General features: G+C 42.6%; 1 long non-coding RNA gene and 1 other non-coding gene across 3 annotated transcripts in view; both read left to right on the top strand.

Annotated features, from left to right (window-relative positions):
• Positions 1-68: 68 nt before the first annotated feature.
• Positions 69-6219, top strand: part of LOC119539113 — a 42723-nt gene continuing 36572 nt past the window's right edge. For both annotated transcript variants that reach the window (XR_005217789.1, XR_005217788.1), the window contains exon 1: positions 69-189. This is a non-coding gene — a long non-coding RNA (uncharacterized LOC119539113). The remainder of the gene's footprint in view (positions 190-6219) is intronic.
• TRNAM-CAU lies at positions 767-838 on the top strand. The gene has a single exon. It is a non-coding gene; the product is annotated as a tRNA-Met (tRNA).

Below are 6219 nucleotides of genomic sequence, written 5' to 3'. Positions count from 1 at the left end.
AACGCGCGCGCGAGAACGTACTTCCTATCCCTCGACCTCGCAGGCCCCATCAGGTGACGTCACGGACGGGTCCTGCAAAGATCCCCGCCCCGCCGAGGGCGCCCTTAGCGGAAGCGTTAACTGCAGTTTCTGCGTCCCCAAATCTGAAGTTTCGGACCTTTGTAAAAACTGCGTCAGACTAAAAAAAAGGTAACATTTTTCACTGTAATCTTTTGCTGCTTGGGACTCCTTATAACGATTGGTAACACCGACCTGAACAGCAGCAACCCCGGTTGGGATTTGAAGAGTCTAGCTTTGTTCCCATGCTTACAATTTCTCCAGCACTTACGTAAGCTCCCTGCAACAAAGCCCCTGCATACCAAAACGCCCTTAGGAATTTAAAAATTGCAAGACCTAACCCTTCTCCATTACCAAGCCAAGGGGAATCAGACCAAAAGGGTTTTCCACATGGGTAATTAGTGATTCCGTGGTAGAATTCTTGCATGCAGCGCGGAGGCCCGGGTCCCAACACTGGTTTGTTTGCTTTTTCCTAATTATTAAAAACTGTAATTCTCATTTAAATATCCAGCTATCCCGCACCTCTGCACCCATTAACTTACCAGTTTGTAAATGTTTACTTCTCTATTCCTGTTTTTGATGGCAAAATTGTTTCAAAGAGAACTGGCAATTTATGGAAGTAAACGAGAGCTTTTGCAGGTTGTCTTAGGCTAAGCATATCGCCATTGAAGAGAATTAAGAGGTTTCTTAGCGACACTAGCATCCAGACAGCAGAGTGGCGCAGCGGAAGCGTGCTGGGCCCATAACCCAGAGGTCGATGGATCGAAACCATCCTCTGCTAGAGGTTTTTTTTTTTTTTTAGCCGAACAGTAAACGTTAGAAAACAAAATGGAGCCGAATTTAAAATATATATATGTGGAGTTAACGTGATTTCCTCAAATTCATGTGAAGCTTTTCAGAATCTCATTAAGTATACAGAACGTCTCTCGTGGACATTCAGTTATCATTTTTAACTAAAATATTCTTTCGGTTGCCAAGGAGAAAAATGCTGAAACAAGTTGAATGCCGGGGTTGGGAGCTGAGGTGTGGAGTTTTATTTCCTTCTGTACATAATTCAGAAAGCACTACTTTTTAGATAGTTGTGGTCAAGTGGTTAAAGCGATAGAATCCTTTTAACTGTCCCTGGCAAGAATCTTTGCAACTGTAAATAAGTAGCAGTTTGAGCAGGATTTTGATGGAGTGTGTGCTGGTTTGAAACTGTTATGGACCAGATTAGCCGTGATCTTTTAATCCAATCTTGTGGGTGAAACCTTTGATTAAATTATTTCCATAGAGATGTGGACATTACCCATTCGAGGTGGATCTTGATTAGTTCACTGTAGTATTTAAGAGAGAAGCTAAAAGCTGACACAGACCCAGACACTTGCTGATGCTTGGAGATGCGGATAGAAGGACCTTTGAAGATATTAAACTAGGTTTGCCTGGGAGAAGCTAAGAGAGGAACCCCAGACGCTTAGATGCACAGGAGCTGAGAGAGAGAAGCTAAGAGAAACAAACTCAGAGACATTTTGGAGAAAGCCATTTTGCAACCAGAACCTAGGAGCAAAGGACCAGCAGATGCCAGCCACGTGCCTTCACAGCTGACAGAGGTGTTCCAGACACCATCGGTCTTTCTTCAGTGAAGGTATCGTCTTGTTGATTCTTTAGTTTGGACACTTTTAGGGCCACAGAACTGTAAATCTGTAAAATTTATAAAAGCCCCTGTAGCAACCCGTGGCCCGAGCAAAACAGGCCTGCAGATCTTTGGTGCATAGCAGTCTGCCTGACCTAGGCAGCTGAATGTTTAACCTATTGTCTTTCTAAGCCAGTAAAGAAAAAAAGGGTAGATTGACCTTAAAATGTAACTTTATGCAAGCAGGCCAGATGTGAGAGGCTCTTAGTCTCACAAAAAGAGCAAAATGTAATTGTTCAAGTGTTATTCTAGTCTTCCCTGCACCACCCCCCACGTCAGAGTGACATGTTCCTGCATCTATGCTCCCCCCACACTTAGGAAGGCCTTTGTCTTAAATCCTTATGAAAGGCCTTCTGCCCTTTTTGCATCGCTCGGTCAGCTTCCCTGCGAATGTGATGCTTGCCTGGCCTGAGAGAGCTGTCATGATCTCTCCATGACTTCTCACCCTGTAAGTAAGCCCTGAATAAAAGTTCATTATCAGAAAACACTCATTGTCTTCTTTGGCCTTTGGACTGGCATGGCCCTCTTGGGCTGTGACAGCCCCCTTTATAAAAGCCAATCCATTTATGGTATTTTGCGTAAACGACAACTCTAGCAAACCAGAACACCATGATAAAATCACTTCTGCAGTAAATGTGTCTTGGCCCTCTACCCTCCTTCACATTCTCTAACAGGTATTCTCCATGCTAATTTTTTTGAAGTGTGTGTTGAATGTTTTACATTTCTTGCTCAGAAAGGATTCCTTGTTTAAATATTTATTGACTATTATATACCAGATACCGTGCTAAGCACTAAAGAGAAAAAAGAAATTAGCCCACAGTTTAGACATGTTTTTAAGCAAGTAAATATGTGCAGCGCAATAAGGTATTTCTTTAAAATGGTTATGCTCTTAGTGCAGGGGGAACGAGGGAAAATGATGTCTGGCCCCAGTAGCCCCACAGCCACCCACTTGTTTGGTAATTCATTGGAAGGACTCACGTGACTCAACATATTCACAGTTAAGATTTATTACAGCAAACAACACAGCACAGGAACAGTAAGAAAAAGTTGTACCCAGAAAAAGGCTATAGGAGGCTTTCTTGTTCTCCATATTTGGGGACAGCAGGGATACATCTTTCCAGTGGCAAATTGCAGGGATGTCTGAGAAACGTGCTTACCCAGCAAAGGCTTCTTGAATCTTGGCATCTCAGGTTCTTAAAGGGAGCTGGTTACATACCTACCACGCAATCAACCATGGGCTGGACACACTGATGGTTAATTTCACCTGTCAACTTGGCTAGGTTATGGTGTCCAGTTTGGTCAAGCACTGGCCTGCTTGTTAATGTGAGGGTATTTCAAGATGAGATGTGCAGCTGTAACAGTTGATTGTATCTACAATCAGTAAAGGAGATTGCCTTCAACAATCGGGAGAGTCTCCTCACCCAATCAGTTGTAGGTCTTAAAAGCCGTATCTGAAGATTTCTGAGATCAGAAGAGGAATTTGTACTCAGCTGTACCATTGTTTCTTGCTGGAATTTCCAGACAGACAACTTCACCTGGGGGGGTTGGACTAAGGACTTAGGCATCACGTGTATCAGAATTTCCAGCCTGTGGTCTGCCCATGCAAAGTTCAGACTTTCCAGTCCCATACCAAAGCCAGACATCAGGTGCACATCATAAATCTTCATGTTTACTTTTTGCATGCTGACAACGTAGTTCAGCCTGACCCACTGCTTCAGGTATATAGAATAACATCATTACCCCATAACTATGTCAATATCCCAGTTCTTTAGTTCTCAGAGTTTGACCAAGGATCATCACTGTGGCTACAGAGTTAGTGGAGAACCGAGTGAGACACATCTGCTCTATTCTTTTTCAACCATTTTTTTTTTTCAACCATTTAAAATTGTAAAAGTCACTCCTAGCCTCGTGGGCCCTACAAAAACAATGGCCTAAGTCTTAACGGAGGTGAAAGGGGAGTAAGGGGATCATTCAGGAAATGTGGCAGATTTTGAGACAAAACTTAAATGAATAAGAGCTTGCAAGATGGCAAAAGAGAAGAAGGGTATTTTAGGCAGAAGAAACACATACAAGGAAATGTGAAAGGGATTTGTAGGAGACTATAAATAATTCAGTGTGGAGATAAGGGAGTGTTCTAGTTTGCTAATGCTGCCAGAATGCAAAACACCAGAAATGGATTGGCTTTTATAAAAGGGAGTTTATTTGGTTACACAGTTACAGTCTTTAGGCCATAAAGTGTCCAAGGTGATACATCAGCAATCAGGTACCTTCACTGGGGGATGGCCAATGGTATCTGGAAAACCTCTGTTAGCTGGGAAGGCACGTGGCTGGCGTCTGCTCCAAAGTTCTGGTTTCAAAATGGCTTTCTCCCAGGACATTCCTCTCTAGGCTGCAGTTCCTCAAAAATGTCACTCTTAGTTGCACTTGGGGTATTTGTACTCTCTTAGCTTCTCTGGAGCAAGAGTCTGCTTTCAACAGCCATCTTCAAACTCTCTCTCATCTGCAGCTCCTGTGCTTTCTTCAAAGTGTCCCTCTTGGCTGTAGTAGCTTGCTCCTTCAGTCTGATCTTATATAGTGCTCCAGTGATCCAATTAACACCACCCTGAATGGGCAGGCCAACACCTCCATGGAAATTATCCAATCAGAGTCACCACCCACAGCTGGGTGGGGTGCATCTCCATGGAAACACTCAAAGAATTACAATCTAATTAACACTGATAGGTCTGCCCACACAAGATTACGTCAAAGATAATGGCATTTTGGGAGACACAATACATTCAAACCAGCATAGGGAGGTTGTGGGGGAGGGGCATTTGGAAAGAAAAGAAAAGTAATCAGTTATCTCAAAACAGAGAAAGGCAGTTCGTAAAGAATGTCAGTATGTAATGCAAACAGATTTAACTTTTATTTGCCTATCAGCAGTGAGTAAACATTCATCAATTTTGAGCAAAGAAGTAATATGATCAGAATATCTATTAGAAAAAAATCTCTGGAGTTTTCATGTTTGTGGTCCAGCAAGTCATTTCTCTTCAAAGATTAGAGAAGGGAGGATTGAGGTGAATATGCATTCACCTGTAATCTGATCACTCCATATTGATCATCTCCGCTTGAATGTTTAATACACAACTTAAGCATGATATGTTCAAATAGAACTCCTAATTTTATCAGCCCTCCTCCATCCCATCCCAGCCCCACCCCCAAAAATTGGTCCTCTTGCAGTCTTCCCCCATCTCAGCACAGGGAAACTTTGTTGTTAAGACAAAAATATTAGAGCTGTGTATGACTTCCCTATTTCTCTCACACCCAAAATCTGGTAAGCAAATCCTTCAAAACATATCCAGAATTCAACCACTTCTCACCACTTTCACCCACACTGCCCTGGTTAGCTACCATCATCTGTCACCTGAATTTTGCAATAGCCTCTCAATCTTCTTATTAAATAATCCCCACATTAAAGATTATTGCAGTGGTGGATGCCTGAAACTATCAAACTACAACCCAGAACCCATGAATCTCGAAGACAATTGTATAAAAATGTAGCTTATGAAGGGTGACAATGGGATTGGGAAAGCCATAAGGACCACACTCCACTTTGTCTAGTTTATGGATGGATGAGTAGAAAAATAGGGGAAGGAAACAAACAAACAAACAGACAAAGGTACCCAGTGTTCTTTTTTACTTCAATTGCTCTTTTTCACTTTAATTATTATTCTTATTATTTTTGTGTGTGTGCTAATGAAGGTGTCAGGGATTGATTTAGGTGATGAATGTACAACTATGTAATGGTACTGTGAACAATCGAATGTACGATTTGTTTTGTATGACTGCATGGTATGTGAATATATCTCAATAAAATGAAGATTAAAATAAGTTTATTGCAGAATTAAATATGTATATGAAAAATTTGGCACGTTTTTATTTAGATCATCATATTTGGCACTTGTTATTCTCTGAACAGACTATGTTAAAAGCTCCGTTTCTGTGCTCTGAAAGCTGCTAGTTTACTAGTCAAGAAAGGCCAAGACAGTAGCCTGCAGGGACCAAGATGGCCGAGTAAGACACTTCGGAGCTCCATCGCCCTACCAAGGCCATGAAAAATCTGCAAGAACTGTCAGAAACCTTTTTCTAAAACTTCCTCCAAACAGTTAAGGGATTGCAGTAACAGGAGGAGCTCCAAATCAAGAAAAAGTCGCTAAAAAGCAGTAAGATCTCTAGGCCCCCTGACTGGCCCCTCCCCCACCCTGGCCAGCTGGGCGTCCCTGGTCCAGGTTCCAGAGGGAGAAGAGTAACCCTCATGTACATACTGGGAGAGTGTATGTCTGGCCCAGTCTGTCTGGTAGTAGCCTGAGGGATTTGCCATCCCAGAACTTGCCCTGTGCGTAAAAGGCAGTTCACAGAACTCTCCTACAGAAAGCTGAGGGAGAGCAGTCAAGTTCTGCTGGCTGAGGCAAGGGATTGCTGGCTGTAGGACATACAGTGCAATGCCCAGA

This window comes from Choloepus didactylus, chromosome 7 (assembly GCF_015220235.1).
Source record: "Choloepus didactylus isolate mChoDid1 chromosome 7, mChoDid1.pri, whole genome shotgun sequence".
NCBI classification, from domain to species: Eukaryota; Metazoa; Chordata; class Mammalia; order Pilosa; family Megalonychidae; genus Choloepus; species Choloepus didactylus.
This window is presented reverse-complemented; position numbering and strand designations above follow the sequence as displayed.